Source organism: Lycium ferocissimum, chromosome 1 (assembly GCF_029784015.1).
Source record: "Lycium ferocissimum isolate CSIRO_LF1 chromosome 1, AGI_CSIRO_Lferr_CH_V1, whole genome shotgun sequence".
Lineage (NCBI taxonomy): Eukaryota > Viridiplantae > Streptophyta > Magnoliopsida > Solanales > Solanaceae > Lycium > Lycium ferocissimum.
The window spans coordinates 64,291,236-64,314,121 of NC_081342.1; the positions used below are offsets into that span (position 1 = coordinate 64,291,236).

The 22,886-nt window shown below is 31.3% G+C and overlaps 1 pseudogene; it reads left to right on the plus strand.

Moving 5' to 3' along the window:
• The first annotated feature begins 1,220 nt into the window (after positions 1-1,220).
• LOC132066246 (extensin-3-like) lies at positions 1,221-5,672 on the plus strand (annotated as a pseudogene).
• Positions 5,673-22,886: the final 17,214 nt, after the last annotated feature.

The window sequence follows — 22,886 nt, forward strand, 5'->3', positions numbered from 1 at the left end:
CATAATTATATTTATAGCAGTAACTTAAAGTAATTATGAAAAGTAATTATCATTTCTTAGCAGATATACATTGACACACGTATTCTTAAATTGTAGGCACAATTCTTGTATGTGAGCGCATACTGTATATGTTATCATTGTATTATCTATCGCTGTATACAATTTATCAATGGTATGCTACGTTTTGAAAGAGCACGCATAGAGTGTAATTGTTACGTTTTGAAAGAAAAATATTGCTATCTTTGGAAAAAAATATCGCTATTTTTTTTGCAAAAAGGAGCAGTAACCTCGCTAATTATGTAAGAGATTCCAAAACAGATAATGGTGTTGGTGGTAAAGAGCCCAATAGAATGGGCCTGCGCTCTCATCAGTCCAGAGCGAAAGGCCCATGAATGTGGGTAATTTGCAGGATTGGCCTTCGCTGAGGGTGGGCTTTAATTATTGTCCCTCAAACTGGTAGTCTTTAACTTTTTCCCTTAAGGCCCAAATTCTGCATGGGCCTTAAGGCAAAATTTGCATGGACAGAATTCTACCTTGCGAATTTTTATTTTTATTACTGAGCTGGGGTTCGAACTCAGATCCTCGGAGTATTAGACGAAGGGCATAACTTAAAGACCACCAATTTGAAGGATAAAAATTAAAGACCACCCCTGAATCCACACAAAAAAAAGGGGTTGGTTTACTGTTGGGCCTGGCCGCATCCCCAAACACATCTGTTCCATCTTTTAAGGGTCATTAGCACATTTTGTGCTGGTTTTTAATTTTTGATCCTCATAACAAATAACTTTTCTCGAGCATAAATTTATACTTTTGCATCATAATATCCTACAAATTATGTCCCGCGTCTTTAAATGTGTTTTACCAAAAGGAAAAAGAAAGTAGGGACACACATCAAAGAGTTTTCCAGGAAATCCAAAATGCAGTTTCTCTATTTTCCCCTTTTGCCATTAGTTTACAAATGTAACAAGAACCATGTTCTTGAAAGTCAACAAAAGTTTGGATTTAATTTTATAAAGTGACTCAAGCAAAGGTGTATGATATCTTCATGGCCTCCCATTATCTCAAGATGTTAGTGGCAAAAATATTTTGATTAATTTAAGCATCCAAATCATCAAGTCACATTCCTAATTTCCGCTATATAAACTCCGAGTTACTCCTTCCTCAAATACACAAGAAAAAGAAATTAAAATTCATCTAGCCTTAGAATCCAAATCTTGTCAATGGGAAGACAAATGAAGAAGCCACTGCACCAACTTTTTTGTGCTTTGGCATTTTTCTTGATTGCAACTTGCACTATGGCATACGAAGTGCCACAATTGTCCAAGAACGATTATAAGGTACCATCAATGCCTAAATAGGAATATAAGGTGCCATCTTCACCAAAGAATAATTACTACAAGAAACCATCAGTTCCAGAAGATAACTACAAGAAAGTGCCCTCAGTGCCTGAACATGAATACAAGGTGCCCTCAGTGCCTGAACATGAATACAAGGTGCCCTCATTACCTAAACAAGAGTACAAAGCATCATCTTTGCCAAAGAATGACTACTACAAGAAGCCATTAATTCCAAAAGATAACTACAAGAAGATGCCATCAGTTCCAAAACCTAACGACTACAAGGTGCTCTCAGTATCTAAACAGGACTACAAAGCGCCATCTTTTCCAAAAAATGACTACTACTAGAAGCCATCAATTCCAAAAGATAACTACAAGAAGGTGTAGTTAGTTCCAAAACCTAACGACTACAAGGTGCCCTCAGTTCCTAAACAGGAATACAAGACACCATCTTTGCCAAAGAATGATTACTACAAGGAGACATCAGTTCCAAAAGAAAACTAAAAGAAGACGACACGTAACGACTGTACGGTACCATCAATACCTAAACAAGAATACAAGGTGCCATCTTTGCCAAAGAATGATTACTGCAAGAAGCCATCAGTTCCAAAAAACAACTACAAGAATGCGCCATCTCTTCCGAAAGATAACTACAATAAAGTACCCTCAGTGTCTAAACAAGAATACAAGGTGTCTGCTTTGCACAAAAATGACTACTGCAAGGAACCATCATCTTCTCCTCTACAACCTTACTACTACAATTCACCTCCTCCTCCTTACTACTACTATAAAAATACTTTTTATAGAGATCCGCAAAAATATTTGTTGTATGTTGCTATGTGCTATAGCCTATACATTTGTTGCAGCCCATAACTCAATTACCATTATGGTGTTTAAACACTCCACTATACTGCAAGAATAACTAATTAAGCTATACTATGAGGGATCATTCTCCAAATGGGACGGGACCAAATATTTGACGAAGATAGTTTGTGTTTAATGTAGAATATAAGGAATATAGCTTATTCCAATGTGCAAAAGTGAACATTGTATCAAAATATCAAACATCTTACAGTAAAAATTAGGATATGGAATCAAAAATCTGGAGATTTGGTTCAGAACATATTCATTGATTAATTCCTACTAGATAGAGATGCGACAATACTAATAGGGTCAACTACATTTTTATTTATTCTATATGCTTTTGTTTTGGATATAAAGAAAATAACTGAAGAATTTTTCAGATATGATACCGACTTACATGTTCCAATTTCCTTGGGTTGAATTTGGACTTTTTTTGTGTGTGTAATTGTATATATACTTGTATCAACTAGAACCATGTAAAAAGGATTCACTTAGTTTGCATAAGCTTATCAAGAAAAATCAAAATAGAATCTATATATATCTTAGAACATATATATTTTTATAAGTTTTACTCCTCTACAACAATAATGAGAGAGTGAAATTATGCATGACCAGTTTATAGCAATAGATAAAGAGGAATATTAAAAATTGGTTGCTTACATGCATACCCTATGTTTTCTAACAAAAATATTGAAGTTAGACAAAGTTATTTATACTACTAGCGGTTATCTTGTCATATTATGCAAATTTATGGGAGACAATATCCAAAATTTGTGATCTTAAGAATCAAGGCAAGTTGTCAAAATAAAATTTAAACAGTCAAGAAAGTATATCAGCTTTATAAAATTTAATATAGTAAAATATTGGTCCTTGGATCCAACTTAAGAAGAGGGAAAAAAAAAAAAGTTGACTTTGCAGTTCTAACTACTATTTGGTAACAGAGAACACCTTTTGTTGTTATTTCTATATTGTAGATTATATTCCATTTAAAATGCACTTTTCAATTGGATAAAAATAGCCATCAAAGAATTTAGCGGCGGTTTGGACTACTCATCCAGACATTAAAGAATTTAAAAGCGTTTGGAATTACCCCTTCTGCTATTAAAGAATTTAGCGGTGGTTAATTTAGGTTCATTTAGCGGCAGGTTGGATTATCCCATCAAATATTAAAGAACTTCGTTGTTGTTTAGATGAATTTAGCGGCGATTTTTGGTGCATTTATGGATAGCTTGTACTACTCTTCAGATATTAAAGAACTTAGCAACACTTTATGTAAATTTAGCGGCAGTTTGGACTACCCCTTTAGATATTAAAGAATTTAATGGTGGTTTGGACTACTCTTCAGATGTTTAAAGGAGGTTTAGGTGAATTTAGCAGGGGTTTGTGTGAAATTAGCGGGGTGTGGGGACTTAGCGGCGATTTAGGTGTATTTAGTGGCTTATTTGAAAATTTAGTGGTGGTTTACGTGCGTTTAATTAACGGTTATGGTGAATTTTATGACAATTCGTGTAACCGCTGCAGATTAAGAGCTCTCTGACATTTTCTTTTTACCTATTTTGCAGAAGTTTGAGCTTCAAAAAGTTCCAATTTTTTTTTTGAAAAAAAAAAGTAGAAATTTTTTAAAATCTAGAATTTTTAAAATTATAAGAAATATATTTTATATATTATAAATATTTTTTAAAAGCCATAATTTCTAAAATATTATTAGAAATTTTTAAAAGTAATCTTTAAAAGATTTGATTGACTCGATTGTTTTTTGGTAGGGCTCAATCCCTGTAATGGATTACTTTCTCGAGCTTCCCCTTAAATTATTGTAAGTACTCCTTCATCTTTAACCAAAGATTTCAAGTTCGAGTCCCTCAGAGTGCGGAGTCATTTTTGTTAGGGAGTGCTTTGTCCCCAATGTGAAATTTCCCGGCATGAATTCGGATTTAATCGAGCTCCAATGCGGGTATCGAACACCGATGAAAACCCCCCCAAAAAAAAAAAAATCTACACGGAGCGATCTTAATTAATTGGTCACTAGATACCAAATACCAAACAATAACCAAAATAAATTGAATATCTGACATTGGAAATAATAGCTTCTATTTTTTCTTGCTTGTATCAAAACTGAATGAAACCCAAAATAGTGTTGTATGGGGCAAAATTCGTAGACACCAAGTGAGCGTATCAAAAGATGACACGTGACGATGGTGATTGGTGACAGGTTCAATTCGAGTCAACAAGCGAGGGGCTACATGAAATTATACGAAGCTCTAGAGAAGTAGTTTGGTAACCCACTTCCGGAGAAAGAAACTATAAAGGGCCTGGAGAAGCATGCCAACTCATCGGTCAAACGTCATTCAATGTACGACCCTTACAAGAAATCCCAAGTCTTCCTGGAGTCGTAAATGTGCATTATTACTCTTTATTTCCATTCATTGTCATAGCATTAATATTGGAAGTAAGAGGGCACGATTCATGGAACTTGTACCCCATAGCTCAAGTATTAATAGAGCTTCTCATTTCATTGTAAAGAACATCTGAAATCTAATAGAAAACAAATACGCTTGAAGCAATTTTTTTATTCCTGATCTTGATTTGTTCTTGAGAAGGCTTTGACGTACGTACAACTTGCCCGGATATTCTAGCTCATCATTTCATCAAGGCTCATGCTATTTACTTTGATTATTACTTGCTTTCATTCTAATAATCTTACTTGTTATTGCTTATTATCTCATTAGTTTGATTATATTGATCCACGTGTCCTTGACCACGTATACACATTCAACATAATTGTACCGATTTACGGGTAAACAATTGTCATATGGTCTCATTATGTGAATTATAAGCAGGGGCGGAGCTAGTGTAGAGCATGCGGGTTCGGCCGAACCCAGTAGCTTTAGTCAAAATCTTGTATTTTTCTAAAGAAATTCATTAAATATGTACAAATTATTTAGTTTGGAACCCAGTAACTTGAATCCCGAACCCGTAAGCTTCAAATCCTGGCTCCGCCTCTTATTATAAGTCGTGGAATTACATATAACGGCAAGACCTCAGATCGATAAATGTAGTTTTTACCAACTTTTAGTTTACAATTTTTCTGAATTCACATAAAATACTTATTCGAATTTCTCTTTTTTCCCTCTTTGCCACTACTTTAGACATGTATGTAGATATGAAACCATTTTCTGGAAAGTCATGAAAGTTTGGACTTTTTAGTTTTTTTAAATATAAGTTAGTCAAGAAAGTTGTGATTTGTTCATGGCTTTCCATTATCCTAAGGCCTTAGTGGAACAGTGATATTTGGCACAAATATCATGTTTTGTGTCATTTTACATCCTACTCTTATGACTTTTATCGCTTAATTCATGATGCAATCGTCGTATTTGAACTTATGTCGTTATATTTCATGTGTATAGGTACGATGATGACAAACGATGGAAAACTGTGCTTAAAGTGATTGATTTTGGAGCATATGACGATTAGACGAGGTGACGAGTCGAAGACCACAAAGGATGAACTAAAAGGAAAATAATTCGACTGAAGGGTCTGCTTTTCTTCCACATCGCGTGAAGAAAGCGGACAAAAACCAGCTCCAGGCATTACCATCAGGCGATGCGGAAGGAAAGCGGGAGGCCTCAGTACATTGCGCGATCCTTCCGCAATGCGGAAGGAAAGCGGGGTTCTGCGCAAGCTTTCCCGGTTCGACTAGGATTAGGTTTACTTATTTTTTTTATTTTTACCCTAGACTATATATAGACATTTTATTAGCTGAAAACGGTGTGCTGGGATTATTCAAAGACTTGTAAGCCACCGTTCTATTTTCTCTCTCTAGGTTTATTTTATTTTTCATCTTTTTCAACCCTAGATTATTCATGAATTCTTTTGTCTATGATCGAATCATGAGTAGCTAAACTTCTTAATTCTAGGGTTGTGGCGAAAGACTTGAAAGTTGGTTTGATGACAATTATTATCTATTGATTTTCCATATTTTGGGTTGCTTATTTATTCTTGATCTTAATTGTTTGATTATACGGCCAATAGTTAGACACTATACGTGGTGCGCGAATTGGACTTGAAAGGGAATTCACGTACGTAATAAGAATAAATAGAGTTTGTTCGATTTAATCGTTTCGCTGCGAGGATAGAGATATACCCTTTAGCCCTACTTAGTTGAATACGGAGAAATAAATGCGTTCTTGTTACCCTCGATGACCATAGAGATATAGGCGTTATAGTAACATCTACGGGCTTGTGAGTAGTTCGAGAGAATATCATAAAGTATAATTAACCGTCAACTAGTAACCAAGAAATAAAATAGGTGGAATTGTCCGAAGATCAACTGGATTGTCGAAAGCCATGACCCTACATCTTTCTCTCATCTGATAATTCTTACAATCTTTGTCAAGATATTCTCAGTCACAAAAACACCCATCACACATTGTTTACTTTTCAGTTTTAGTTTAGTACAATAAACATCTTGATTTTCACTTCCTTGAATAGTTTCATCCGAATTTGAATTAGCTTAACAGTAGAATCTAAGTCTCTGTGAGATCGATATCTGGACTTAACAGTCTATATTACTTGTACGACCACGTATACTTGCGTGTGCGTTTGGGAGCAACAAACAGCATTAACCAGTAAATGAGAAAATCTCAGATATCTTTGGATTATTTTATTATCCAAATTATCAAGTCACCTTCTCAGTTTAGGTTGTATATAAACTCATTATGTATTAGAATACAACACATAACACTTGTATTAGTGTTTGTCTGTTTCACCATTTTCTTTTCATTTATCGGTCATTCGATGTTCGAAATTTACTCTTACACTAAGAGGATAATGTGCTTTCCCTGAAGTAATTCTATTGAGAGTGAAAAACTTATTGGATTGTTCCCCGATATGATCCATGTATTGAACGATTAGGATTGAACCACGCGACAAGAAAAAACAAGAATTGTGATGGAAGAATCCGAATTTGATTTTGTGACGAATTTGAGATAAAATTCCTGTCCATCATGTATTCGTTCGTCGTAAAAAATTATATCATGATTAATGCTAGTTTTTTAGCATTATGATTATTCCTAATTAAGATTGAAATGTCTAGATTTCAACAAAACACTCAGAATTCTCAAAAAGGCTCTAGTTAGAATTTGATCTCCAAGAGGTAATTAGTTCCTCACCCTACCTCAAAGCTTTGAATATGATTATGGATTATTATTAATTGTGAAATAGAAACCGTCATTTGGTGGAAGTATTATGCGAGCCTTGAAGATGGTTGTTGTGAATTAAGGTTCTTTAAAGAGGAAGGTGAATCTTGTTAAGATGACTATAGCTTAGATATGATTAAAAATTGAGTTGTATACACAAATTGCGGTTTAAGGCCAAGAATGGCCGTTTTGGAAATTTTAGCAAAGTTTTATAAGTTCTAAATGGATTATTTTGAATTGATTGAATGATAATGATAATGAATACCAATTGATGGGAATTGGTTAATTATATTATGCTAGATTGAAGTCGTTCGGTAGGTCAGCTCATTCTTTAACATTTGGGAGCTACCAAGATTTTTTCAAGATTTATTTTGTCAAAAATTCCTACGTATTTTTGTCTAGAATTCTCAGAAAATCTCCGTGTATTATGCTTTTTTTTTTTTTTTTCTAAGAGATCCGCAAAAATATTTTTTGTATGTTGCTAACTTGCTATGTGCTATAGCCTATACATTTGTTGCAGCCCATAACTCAATTACCATTATGGTGTTTAAACACTCCACGGATACTGCAAGAATAACTAATTAAGCTATACCATGAGGGATCATTCTCCAAATGGGACGGGACCAAATAATTGGACGAAGATAGTTGCGTTTAATGTAAAATATATGGAATATAGTTTATTCCAATGTGCAAAAGTGAACATTGTATCAAAATATCAAACATCTTACAGTAAAAATTACGATATGGAATCAATAATATGTTACTACATCTGGAGATTTGGTTCAGAACATATTCATCGATTAATTCCTACTAAATAGAGATGTGACAATACTAATAGGGTCAACTACATTTTTATTTATTCTATATGCTTTTGTTTTGGATATAAAGAAAATAACTGAAGAATTTTTCAGATATGATAGCAACTTACATGTTCCAATTTCCTTGGGTTGCATTTGGACTTTTTTTGTGTGTGTGTAATTATATATATACTTGTATCAACTAGAACCATGTAAAAAGGATTCACTTAGTTTGCATAAGCTTATCAAGAAAAATCAAAATAGAATCTATATATATCTTAGAACATATATATTTTTATAATTTTTACTCCTCTACAACAATAATGAGAGGGTGAAATTATGCATGACCAGTTTATAGCAATAGATAAAGAGGAATATTAAAAATTGGTTGCTTACATGCATACCCTATGTTTTCTAACAAAAATATTGAAGTTAGACAAAGTTATTTCTACTACTAGTTTATCTTGTCATATTATGCAAATTTATGGGAGACAATATCCAAAATTTGTGATCTTAAGAATCAAGGCAAGTTGTCAAAATAAAATTTAAACAGTCAAGAAAGTATATCAGCTTTATAAAATTTAATATAGTAAAATATTGGTCCTTGGATGATGGATCCAACTTAAGAAGGGAAAAAAAAAGGTTGACTTGCAGTTCTAACAAATATTAGGTAACAGAGAATACCTTTTGTTGTTATTTCTATATTGTAGATTATATTCCATTTAAAATGCACTTTTCAATAGGATAAAAATAGCCTAAAATATCAAATCATAATCTTCAATTTACCTCAAGATTACACTTGCAATTTGAGGTCACCCATATATTCCATGCTTCTTAAATGCATTTACATGATCTTCTCTTATGTTCTGTCATTCTCTCAGTGATTCCAAATGTTGTCATTTCATTCTCTCATATTTTACCATTATCCTTAAAATTAAACAAAATGGAATTTTAAAAAAAAAGCCAAAAAGATGGATTTTAGGGGCCCCTTAGATTCTAGAAATCAACATTTTTCTTAGTGACTTTTTGTTTTATGATTTGTTTCCGTATTTTAGTTCTCACTAGTATCAGAATGCGTTTGCGGTTACTATTAAAAGAAACTAATCATAGCAAATCGTTATGTCTTTTTAATTTGAGCACATAAATCTGCCACTGTTTGCAATACATTCAGCAACAACCGATGATAGAGTAAATGGTCCCAATGGCCATTTATAAATTTGAATAGAAGAAAATGATTTTTTTTTAGATCTCTTGTATGTTATTTGAGATCTTTTATGTATTAAAATGAAGATTTTTTTGTAAAAAATATAAAACTAAAAATAAATTTGTATAGGAGCACAAAATCAATTGATCCGTGTTTGTGTAATATGATCCGTTTATTATGTTGATACTTTATTCTCATAAACATGATTTTACGGGTTTTACCCAATGTTTGTCCCGGAATGCTATGATCGTTGTTATCTTTCTTTCTTTTTTTCTTTCTCTCTTTTTGGTTTTCTACCCGGTGTTCGATACTTGCATTGGAGGCCGCTTTTATCGGGATCGCGCGTTACAGGGCCCATTTTGGGGGCAGCATTCCCAACAAGATTTTTTTCATGGGGAAAGAACGTCAATGTTTCTTGAACAAAAAAAAAAAACCGCATACCCCCCTTACTTTCATGCCCGCAAAATTATGATACCAACATGGTATCACCTATCTCTTATATACCATGATGGTATTACATAAGACTTCTTTCATTTCTTCAAAAACACTCAGCAGCACTCTATGAAACCCATATGGTATAATAGTATACTGACAGGGCATGATAGCGAATCATGTTCATCTATTCAAAAAACACATTTTCTTTTGAATTAAAAAAAAAATAAAAAAAAAACCTCTATGATATTATCATCTTATAGACATATATATAGTGAGATGATATCATGGAGGTCTATTTCAATCCTTCAATTAGACAATCCTCAGTTTCCATGATATATATATATATATATATATACATGGAGGACTGCTTCAGTCCTTCAATGAGACACTCTCTTAGTCTTCCATGATATCATCATGGTATATAAATATAATGAGATAGTGTCAGGGAGGAAGAATTTTGGGCGAGTGGGTACTCAGGTAAATATTTTCAGTCGTCTGGGTCAAAGTGAAATTAGTTTAGAAAGAGGCATGGGCGGGTAAATATGTTACATTTTAGTGGTGATTTGTGTTGTTTTCCCTTGTTGTTTTCCCTTTTTCATTCTCAGGCTCTATCTGAGACTTCCGTTTAAGGATAAAGGGACCCCAACCAACCCACCACAACCCATATTAATATCATTCTTATCTTTCACTACTGCATTGACACTAACTCTTCATTTTTACTTGTGTCACATATCCAATACTCTCTCTGTCCCCACCTTATGTGATACACTTTTCTTTTTAGTCTGTTTAAAAAAGAATGATACATTTCTATATTTAGAAATAATTTAATTTAAAAGTTCTCCTTTTACCTTTAATGAAATGCTTTACAACCATACAAATATTTATGGCGTGTTTAGGCCACAAGTTTCAAAAGTTTTCATTTCTTTCTTAAACCTCGTGCCTAGTCAAACTATATCACATAAATTGGGACGGAAGGAAAAGTAAAAATTTATACAACTGCACAATATGGTTCAAAGACTGGGGGAGCTTAGTAGCTCAGTTGATTGGTTATCTGAACTTTCACCTTATTGGTGAAGGTTCGATTTCCCGCCTTGTAATCCCCTCCCTCATTTCCCTTCTCCTAGCCCCTTTATGATTAAAAAAAAAGTTTATATATATGGGTCAAAGACTAAAAGGGTGACTACATACTATGAGACATGCACTTTGATCTTAAAAGAATGAAGGCTGTTGTAAAGGGTAGTTTTATAATTTACTAAAATTTTGTTAATTAAGAGTTAAATCCAATAATTACCTAGATTAGAAAGTTAGGGTGTAGTTGGTACCGAAGACGTTTTTTGAGTTTCTCGTATTTCGTTGGTCAAAATATTTTGAAAAATTATTTTATCTAGGAAAAATTTCTTTAAAAATGAGGAAAATGACTTCCTCAATGCAAGTAGGAAAAACAAGTTTCATGAGAAACATTCCAAGTTCATTGTCTCCTTTCTACCCACTCAACACCCCCAATCCCCAACCCTTGACCAGCCCGCCTCCTCCACCTTCAAAGGGCCTGGACACCCACTCCCGCCTCATCCCACCCTCATAATGTTTTGATAGATTACGTATAAATACTCTTTAAATAATATTATTATGCTTTACTTGCCGAATATCAAAATTAAGTAAGAAACTCACTTGTTTTTTTAAAAAAAAAATCATACCAAACACACCCTTAGTTAGGTTGTTAGATTGATGTATAAGAGATTAAAACAATCTTCTCTCTCAAGTTCATCTTCTTCTTCACTATGCATGTTAGCGTTCATTCCTGATTACATTATTCTTGCTCAATTAATTTGATGGTATCAGAACACTACTAGCTAAAGTTTATAAATATGCTAATTAATCTAATAGTAGATTCAACAAAGCATTTTAAAAATTATATGGTGGTTGATGGTAGCGATGACTACAATATTGGTTGTGTATCAACTATATGTGGTGGTGTTGGATGATGATGGTGGTTGACAGTAATGGTTAATGATGGTAGTTGATGATCATAGTTGGTGGTGGTGGCAGATAATTGTGATGGATGATAGTGATTGCTAGTACTATTAAAAACGTGTCTAGAATTGACCGAAAAAACCGACCAATTGAAAAACCAATTGATCTCGGTCGGTTTAGGAGAAAAAAGAATGTTGAATTCGGTCGGTATTTAATTTGGTACAAAAACTCAAAAAATAGAAAAATCGAGCTGTAGTTTTTTTAGCGCCAAAATCTGATAAATAGAAAACTGATCGCAATAATTTTCAAAAAATTGACTGATTTTTGGTGAAATATTCGGTCAACTTATTTAAAAAATCAACAACGTTGGCCGACAATTTAACTTTTTTAGAAAAATCGACTTAATTCGACCGATTTTTGTTGCGAACAAAGAACGAAAGTCTTAAACAACAAACATCATTTGTCTAGTGGTATTTTACCACGGTAAACGGGAGTTTGGTCCTCAGATGATGCATTATTATAATTGTGTAATTAGAACATCGATCGAGAAACCGACCAAACTTGATCGATTTCTTTTCGTAGTGTGTCAGGAAAATCGATAAATTTATATTTAAGGTAGAACGATTTTGATTGATTTTTTCGGTGGTGTTTGGACCGACTAGCTCATTTACGATCACCCATATTCGATCGATTTTCTGTCGATTTTTCCTAAAATCGACTGATTGTGGTTGATTTTTCGATCAATTTTGAGCCTTTTTAGTAGTGTAGTTGTGATGGTAATGATTGTTGGCGGTTGTTGGTAATTTATAGTGGTGTCTGATGGTAGTAATTATGATTGATGGTTATTATGGTAATAGTGATGGTGATGATGATTGTAAATGGTGGTGACAGATAATTGTGGTGATTGATGACGATGGTGATGGTAGTGGTACGACAATGTTGGTCGTGGGTGGTAATAGTAAATAGTGATGGCCAATGGCAGTGGTTAGTGGTGAAAGTGGATTAAGTAGTGTGATTTTACAGAAATTCTTGAATGGATAACGTCATAATAATATTAAAACTTCGTTATAGATCTTAATTATCTATCCAGGCTAAGTAAGTAGTTATAAAAAATGTACTTAATAATTGAGATATAGAGATTCCGGATTAAAAAAACAAATGCATTTAATAACTGAAATATGAATAAATAAGATTCATATATTCTTTAAGAACAAATAAATGAGGCCTATTGAATATTAGCACTTTTTCAGGTCGATCTAAATACGATAATTACGTTATATCATGTGACATTATAGAGCATGCTCTAAGAGTATCAAATACAAAAATAGTGCAAGAAAAATATAATCAATACATAGAAAACTTGTCCACACTGAACAATGCAGGGCTAACCAGAAGTACGATTTGCACGATCAAGCATAGATTACAATTGCACATTAAAAATATCTTCTTTTTTCTCTTCTTCTTCTTCTTCTTTTTTTTTTTTTTTGGAGTGGAGTGTGCCCTATCCACTCACCAATATAATAATTATGTGATCCTATTAGCTGGCGTGCAGATTATTTGATTAAAACAGACAACGCAAAAAGCAAATGCCCTCTATTTAAAAATTATTAGTGCCATTATTTTCTTACAATTCTATTCAACTAATAAGATGCGGCAACCATGATTAGCTTTATATAGTAATCATAATGTGCTAGGTTATGACACAGTTCATACATCTTAATAAAAGCATATTATGTTGAATAGCAAATACATAAATTATGACAATAAAAGATTTAAAACTTGTAGATTTAAACATGTTAATTAGTACAATATTTGTGTGGCGATAAAAGTTTTTCATTAAGAATAATTACAAAAAATTAAGATATTATCAAAAATAAATATTTGTATCATTCTTTTTGAAATGAACCACTAAAAAATAATATCACATAAAATTAAACGGGATATTACTTTTTCAATGATGACATATGCATTTAAGTCAAATAATTAACTATGAATATTCAACTATAGAAGCTTCTGAAAAACTCTTCTTGATAATAAATATCTTTTGATGGTGTTTCATCCTTTAAAGTATTAAAATGTTTTTTTTTCCTCAAAGAAAATGTTTTCAATCGAATAGAAGGAAACCAGTTACATCATCCAAGAGGAGCACATGTTATTTTCTTCCATAATTACGTACTGTTATTCCTTACCATTTATGTCCATCCATACAAAGTGGCATTAGTTGTTTGTGTCATGGTCTATGTTTCTCGGTTGATTTAGGCAAATGTCACTTTTTTTTTTAAATTATCATTTAAATTATATTCTTATTTTTAAACCATGGTCTAAAAGATCCACAAATTACAAAAGAAATAAAAAGAAGATAATTTACTAAACAATTATCTCAGAATAGAATAACTCGAGAAAATTTCACAATTTTTTTACTCTCACGAGTCTCATCACATATTATGCGAGCATCGCAACGATTAATCAATTATATCACAAAAAAGATTTGTGAAATGATTTTCGTTTAGATTATTGTCTCTAATATCCACTAAAATCTTCCTTTGAAATTTTAACAAACTAAAAAAAATTATTTTCACCTGTCATGTGACACACTTTTCTTTTTAGTCTATCACAAAAAATGACATTTTGTCGCTTCTTGCGAACTTTTTAATCTGATTATCTTCATTTTACCCTTAATGACATGATTTGTTGTGATCCATGTATTACTGATATAAACGATTATTGTTTTATAAGGAGGGAAAAAACGTCATTTAGAACTCTCACTAGCTACCATTCACTTAAAAGGAAAAATTTGGTAATTTGTGTACGTTTAGCAACATGTCAAAATTTTTCTTGAATTCCTTAATTAATTTTGTATCTAATCAAATATCTTCACATAAAACAATTAGAGAAAGCGAAAAGAGTTAAAATTTTCACAAAAATATGCAAAATTTATTTCAAGTTCTACTGGTTTAGTGGATATGTACGAGACAAATACCATCAAATCATAAAGCAAATAATAGCATCTAATGGATGATTTATATGTTTCACTTTGCCCACCAATTCTATTCTTTTATTCCCCTCTTTAAGACTTTGCTTAATGATTGTAACCTCTTTTTTTCAAGGGACACATATCCAATCACACTGAAAAAACCTGAGTGCGGTTTTGCTATTGCTTAGATATGGACTTAACACTGCCACTAGGCCCAACTAAGGCCCACAAGGTGGGCCCAAATCTAGGATCCATTTTCATTTTCAATCGGATAATGTTGTATTTCATCATCATCATTAAAGAGACACATTCACTTCTAGGAATAATACTAGTGGCTGATGTCAATAACAACAACCTCTTGTCGTTCCATATATATTATACTACTAGTTATGTGAGGCCCGTGCTAAGCCCGGGCCCAAACTCAAGATATAAAAGTAGATATTTTAACTAAAGAAATATAATTTGTGTTAGTACAAGTGTACAACAACAACAACCACCATATACTCATTGTAGTCCCACAAGTGGGTAGTTATATGAAAGCAAAATTTTCATTCCACTCCTTTAATATTTTAACTTCCATTTTGATGAAATTATTTAATTCAAATCAAATTTGGAACCAGAATTTGACATTATAACTTATGTATCCTAATTTTCCGTTATTTAGTTCTAAATAAATAATCTATACATAGTTAATGAACTTTTAAGACAAATACATAATTTAACTTGTGCGTTAGTACGATGGAGATGGAGCTAAGCTCCTCTCTTAATCGTGTGATTAGGGGTTCGAACATGGATATGGAAAAAAATCTTTGGAGGAAGCGCTCCCCCCGAATAGGCGCGATGCAGTGCGAATTATCTGGATTAATTGGGCTCAAATGCGGATATCGAGCGCCAATCAGAAAATCAAAGAACGTGAAAAATGAGATAGGAGGTTCGATAGCTTTTGAAAAGTAGACTTTAAAAACAAAAACAAAAAAATTGACTTAAATAAATAAGATTAGGACCTAAAAGTAATTAACTAAAAAGTTTTCAAAAAATTTGAAAATTATTGTGAGGACTACAAAAGTCCCCAGGTTCGATAGCTTTTGAAAAGTAGACTTTAAAAACAAAAAACAAAAAAATTGACTTAAATAAATAAGATTAGGACATAAAAGTAATTAATTAAAAAGTTTTTAAAAAATTGGAAAATTATTGTGAGGACTACAAAAGTCCTCACATTTGCTCTTATATAATATAGTAATATATATTTATATTTTATATTATTTTATTTTATTTTAACCATATAGAAGAGTGGGTGCTCACTTCTTCGTCGTCCATCATTAAAAAAATTTAAAAAATAAGGTAGAGTGAGTTGCTCACTTCTTCGTCGTCCATCATTAAAAAAAATAAGGTGGGCCCCAATCTTCTTTAATAGTAGAAAAATTATAAAAAATTAAAAAAAAAAAAAAGTGGAATCCAATCTTCTATAATAGTAGGAATTAAAAAAACAAATTTAAGGTGGGGCTCACTCTTCTATAATAGTAGAGATTAAAAAAATTAAGGTGAGATTCGCGTGAAGAATTAGGAGATAATTGCAAAAAAAAAAAAAAAAGTGGGATCCGCGTGAAGAAGTAGGAGACAATTGCTAGGAAAAAAAATTAACTATATAGAAGAGGGAGTTGCTCACTTCTTCGTCGTCCATCATTAAAAAAATTAAAAAAATAAGGTGGGCCCCAATCTTCTTTAATAGTTGAAAAATTGTAAAAAAAAAAAAAAAAAAAAAAAAAAAAAAAAAAAATAGTGGGATCCAATCTTCTATAATAGTAGGAATTAAAAAAACAAATTTAAGGTGGGGATCACTCTTCTATAATAGTAGAGATTAAAAAAAATTAAGGTGAAATCCGCGTGGAGAATTAAGAGATAATTGCAAAAAAATAAAAATAAAGGTGGGATCCGCGTGAAGAAATAGGAGACAATTGCTAGGAAAAAAAATTAAGGTGGGGTCCACGTGAAGAAGTAGGAGACAATTGCAACAGAAAAAAATAGAATATTTAAATAATGATAATAAGTTCAGAAAATGGTAAAGGTACGCTTAGAGAAAATGTAAAGAAGAAGTTCGAAAAAAAGAAATAACGATTTAAATTGAACACAAAAACTGCTAAAGAAGTCATAAAATCAAAAGATTCAAAACTTATACCTTTGGGTATAAGTTTAGACACATACGTCTCACACAAATAATGAGGAATAACATCAAGAAGACGAAATATAAACGGTCAAGAAATATATACACATATTTTCTTAAAATGATGAAGTTGGTCTATACTTAAAAATTTAAGACTACAGCAGATGCTGACACATGAAAGTGTTTTTCAGTATTGTTGAGCAGAAAGAGATGATGGCATGAAACTCGGTAAGAAAAGGCAAATTTCAAATCTTTCAATAGAGAACCAAACTAGGAAATTCATATATGGGAGAAGCGGACTAAATAAAATAATTTATTGATATTCTCAATTAATTGAATTATAATATTTTATGTAATAAAAATTTCATAATTATATTACTAAAAGGTACTCTCTCTGTCCTAATTTGTGGTCTAAAATAAGTCATAGATATTTGTGTGAATTTAAATAATTTCATTAAAGGTAAAAGGAAAAATTTCAAATTAAATGATTTCTAAACATAAAAATATATCATTTTTTTAGACAGTCTAAAAAAAATGTGGTACTATTTTTTACCTCCAACTCATGTTGAAAAAAAAAACATGGACTCCATATTTTAAAAAATCAAGCAATATAAAAAAAACGTGGACCCCATATTAAAAAATAAGCAATATCCTAAAAAAAACGTGGACTCCATATTAAAAAAATCAAGCAATATCCATGTAATTGTCAAAGTATCCTCCATTAAGTCAATAATGATGGATTCATTCAGTTGGATTTCTATACCACGCGCTGCATTTGCAGCATTTTTGCCAACCCATTTGAAGGACAATTCGTCCAATTTCTTCCATTTTTTTAGTTTTTAATTTGTAATAGACAAATTCCTTTTTTTAAACCTAAACTATATAAAAGCATGAGTTGAAGAAGTGGATCGTCGACCAAGGGCAATTTGGTCAAAGCACTTGCCATTGAATAATTCCATTAGTTAAAAGTAGAATCTTACTGTAGCTTAGTATTAAATATATTCGTACTTTCCCTATTTTGCCCCTGCTCATAAAAATTGCATCACAACAGATGATGTCATTTCAAGTGGCAGGTATTAATTATGTTTTTGGCCATGTCACTTTTACACTCTTTTTACTTTTCACTATTTTATCATACTCACATAATTTCACTTAATAGACAAATAACATTTGTGTATATGTATTAATGTTCATCTATATATATGCATCGACAGTGCAAATTTAAGTATGTTTATTAGCAATATATAATATATATATATATATATATATATATATATATATATATACTATCACTACCTAATACATAAATCTTTACAATTGTGTAGACAACATGACAAGTAAAATGAGCTAAACTGAGAATATTTACCAAAAATTAAAAAATAGTAGTTCTTCGTTTAAATAGAAAATCAAATTTCTACTTTGTTTCGTTTTAAACATGTAAAATTAATTTAATAATTAGAATTGGAATTATCCAAATCAAAATTTAATAAAAAATAATAAATATTTTACACCTTTAAATTAATCGATTAAAGTATCAATTGATGCTTAAATATTGCAATTGTTTTATCTCAAAGAGAGGAAAATAGTTTCCTTTTAAACAAGTCTTCTCTTTTAAAAAGAATTAATAAATTTTTGCAGACTTTGTATTTGTAGCAAACACTAATATAATAAAGTTTTAGATACGGAGCACAAATTACAATGTTATATTAATCGTGTGTTGAACATCTTTTATATGTATAACATACATATATTTTATATATATGTATGTTTATTAGCAATATAAAATACACATAGATACACTATCCAAACACAACTACATACACATAGATATATGTATGTTTATTAGTATATATATATATTATCACTATCCAAACACAACTACATACATATAGATACACTATAATTCAAAGTGTTGGGCCCGTGCGCAGCATGGACATACGCCATCTAGTAACTATATATATAGAAGCATGCGTTTAAACCCATGCTTCGTCGTCCGTCGTCCATTAAAAAAAAAAAGGTGGGCCCCATACTAAACGGGGTGGGCCCCATACTAAACAACACCAAGCAATATATATAAAAAAAAAAATAAAAAAAAAAAAAAAGTGGAACCCACCATCTCCAAACTCACGGAAAAAAAAAGTGGACCCCATATTAACAAAATCAAGCAATATCAAAAAAAAAAAAAAAAAAAAGAAAAAGGGAACCCCATATTAAAAAATAAATAATGTAAAAAAAAAAGTGCAGACTTTGTATTCGTAGCAAACACTAATATAATAAAGTTTTACATACGGAGCACAAATTACAATGTTATATTAATCATTTTTTGAACATAGTGTGTGTGTGTGTATATATATATGCATAAAAACAGTGCAAACTAATAATGTCAAAAAAAAAAAAAAGTGCACCCCATATTAAAAAATCAAACAATATTCATGTAATTTTCAAAGTATCCCATTAAGTCAATAATGATGGATTCATTGCGACATGTGTATCAATCCATTAGTGGGAGCAAATGAAATTATTATACAGCAAAAAACATGGACCTCCTATTATTGCTTTTCTTCAAAAGGTTAAGTAGCCAAACTATATAATTTTTTTTTTTTTTATATTAGCCTGAGATCTAATCTAGATATTGAGCTGTTGTATTTGCTATTCTGCCATGTCATTTATTTGTTATGTTTACTAAATAAATATACTTAAAATATTTATATTTTAAAATAAGATAGAATTTAATTACTTTTTTTATTTTTATTCTTACTCTAATAAATGTGAAAAGAGATTAATGTCGTAAAAAAAAAATCAAATAGAGATCAAATAATGAATAAGGTAAATTAGTCAAATTATAATTCTAACCGACGTTTTCTTAAAAAACCATGCAAAAGACAACATGACAAGTAAAATGAGCTAAACCGAAAATATTTACCAAAAATTAAAAAATAGTATTTCTTCGTTTAAATAGAAAATCAATTTCTACTTTGTTTCGTTTTAAACATGTAAAATTAATTTAATAATTTGAATTGGAATTATCCAAACATGCTTCTATATAGTTATCATATTATCACTATCGAAACACAACTACATACACATAGATACACTATAATCTAAAGTGTTGGGCCCGTGCCGTCTAGTATATTATTTTATTATATAGAAGAGTGAAGAGGTAGACGATCGAGGGTAATATTGTAATTTCACAGCTAATATTAATGGCATTTTAGATATTTTCCTATACCCATTTCCCTTATCATTGCAAACTTTTGACAGCCCCTGAACCTATATATCGATATAGCAAGCGACGTGGCTTTACGAATATATAGAAGAGTGAAGAAGTGGACGACCAAGGGTAAAATTGTAATTTCACAGCTAATATTAATGGCATTTTAGATATTTTCCTATACCCATTTCCCTTATCATTGCAAACTTTTGACAGCCTCTAAAACTATATATCGATATAGCAAAGCCACGTGGCTTTACGAATATATAGAAGAGTGAAAAGGTGGACGACCAAGGGTAACATTGTAATTTCACAGCTAATATTAATGGCATTTTAGATATTTTCCTATACCCATTTCCCTTATCATTGCAAACTTTTGACAGCCTCTGAACCTATATATCAATAGAGCAAGCCACGTGGCTTTACGAATATATAGAAGAGTGAAGAGGTGGACGACCAAGGGTAACATTGTAAATTTCGTGATTTCGAAATGATTTGCCATTTGAGATGAATCTATTATTTCGATTTGTTTTTCACAGCTAATATTAATGGCATTTTAGATATTTTCCTATAAGATAATGTATGTTTTTTCTGAACTTGCTGGGCCCATTTCCCTTATCAATACAAACTTTTGACAGCCTCTGAACCTGTATCGACATAGCTAGCCACGTGGCTTTACGGAGACAAAATTGTTTGGCAACACACCAAAATCCATGCCAATATGCTACTATATTTCTAAAATCTAAAACATCTATGATTAAAACAGGTGATTATACATTGATTTAAATTCTCTTTTGGGTACAGTTTACTTTATTACTTTATTCTTTTCATTGGCTCAATAAAACTCGTTTCTGAAATATTGATTAAAATTTTATTGACACTTGTACTTCTTTAGTGATTTATTTTTATTCAGAGTTAAAAGAATCAATTAATGGAGGATAAATGTGTAAAAACAAAAATTATATACATACAACGTGCTAATAAAACAAATAAACTGTTGCATCAAAGAACAATAGGACTGTAAAAACTTAGCTATGCCAAATAGTTATATTAAATTATATTAATTTATCATGATTAAGTAATTTAATAAGGTGAAAATATACAATTACTTAAACATAATTTTAGTGAAAGAAGTGTTGTGCAAACACATATCATACATTAATTAATGTTATATAAAGATTCAATACAAAAAAAGTCAAAAATGTGTTGTAGTCTGTTATAACGAACAACAAGTCTCATGCGAGATTTAAAAAGACTCATTTTAGACGTCACATAATGATATAAACGTCTCAAGTCTCCACTCTCTATCTCTAAATCTAAATTTTCTCTATTATGTCCCTGACTCTTTTTTTTTTTTCAAAACCTTTTTACGTTTTGATTTTTGAATGCTGAACAACAAAAATAGTTTTTTTTTAACTTGACCAATTTTCACTTTTAAAACATGCATATTTGATAATCAAAGGAACTATTAAGGAAAATAGCAATTTGAATAATTGTAAGATATTGAATTATTTAGAGAGAAGTTAAGTTTTTGCATACAACATCATGATTGTTAAATTATTAGTTTTATGTAATTTGATGATATCCTCTACTTATCAGATTATCCACTTGATCCGTGCGAGTAAAGGGTTTTAATTCTTTCCGAAAAAAAGATAAAAGGGGAAAAAATCGAAACAAAAAAATAAGAGGAAAAATCTTATCAAACTAATTTGACGTTTTGGAACGATGAATATGCCTAAACCAAAGTTTACTGATTTATCAGACGTAACAAAGACTGTGTTCGGTAACTAAGCTGGAATATGTCAAAAACATGAATTACAGGCCATCAAAATTAAGGTAAGGAAACAAATTATATTAGGAGTATCAAAAAATATGTAATATTTAATTCAACTGATTGGTTCATTCTTTGTAAAATGACTAAGCAAGCGTAACACTATTTAAAGTTGATTGTTACAAAATATAATTTTTTTTTTAAAACAGACTGATAAAATAATAAAACCAAACGAATTGAACGGAAGGTGTAAGAAAGAGCATATTAATAAGCAGTGGCATCTAGTTAGACTCAAAGAAAATTTAAGATTTTACATTCGTAAATTTAATTTAATTTTGTTTATAATGGTGGTGACCGGTTCGGTTTGTGTGCATCTAGATTATTCACCGTGAACTTGTTTCCTCCCAATATATGTATTGGATAATTTTGTCCACAAACGTTTAGACAAATAAGGAAAAAATAACCTAATGTTTATTGTCTCTGGAATTTGGAAAGTTTGCACTCACTCTTTTTATCACCAGGCCACACTTTAATGTCACTCATACCTTTAATTTAACGTGTATATTTGTATGTTTAAATGCTTTTAGTTAAATATGATTTAAGTTGAATGTAATGGATGCAAACACATTCACAAGACGGTCCAATCCTTTTGTAGAGATATTTACTCAGATTACAAATATTCTAGAATACCTCTATCAGAGGGCAAATAGTCATTTTTTAAAGAACTTATTGCCAACCTCTATCTAACTCAGAAGGAAAGAATTGGCATCAGTCTCTCAATTTCAATTCGAACATGAATTTGTGTCCCAATTCATGTTTTGATAAATATTTTCCATACGAAAAGAGAAATAACGAAGTCTTTGTTTAAGAAATGTGTATATATTAGTTCATGATTAGTCCATGATGGCTAAAGATGACGTTGAAGGATCAAAATTATGTGAAGTTTTAAGATTATAAGTATTTTAA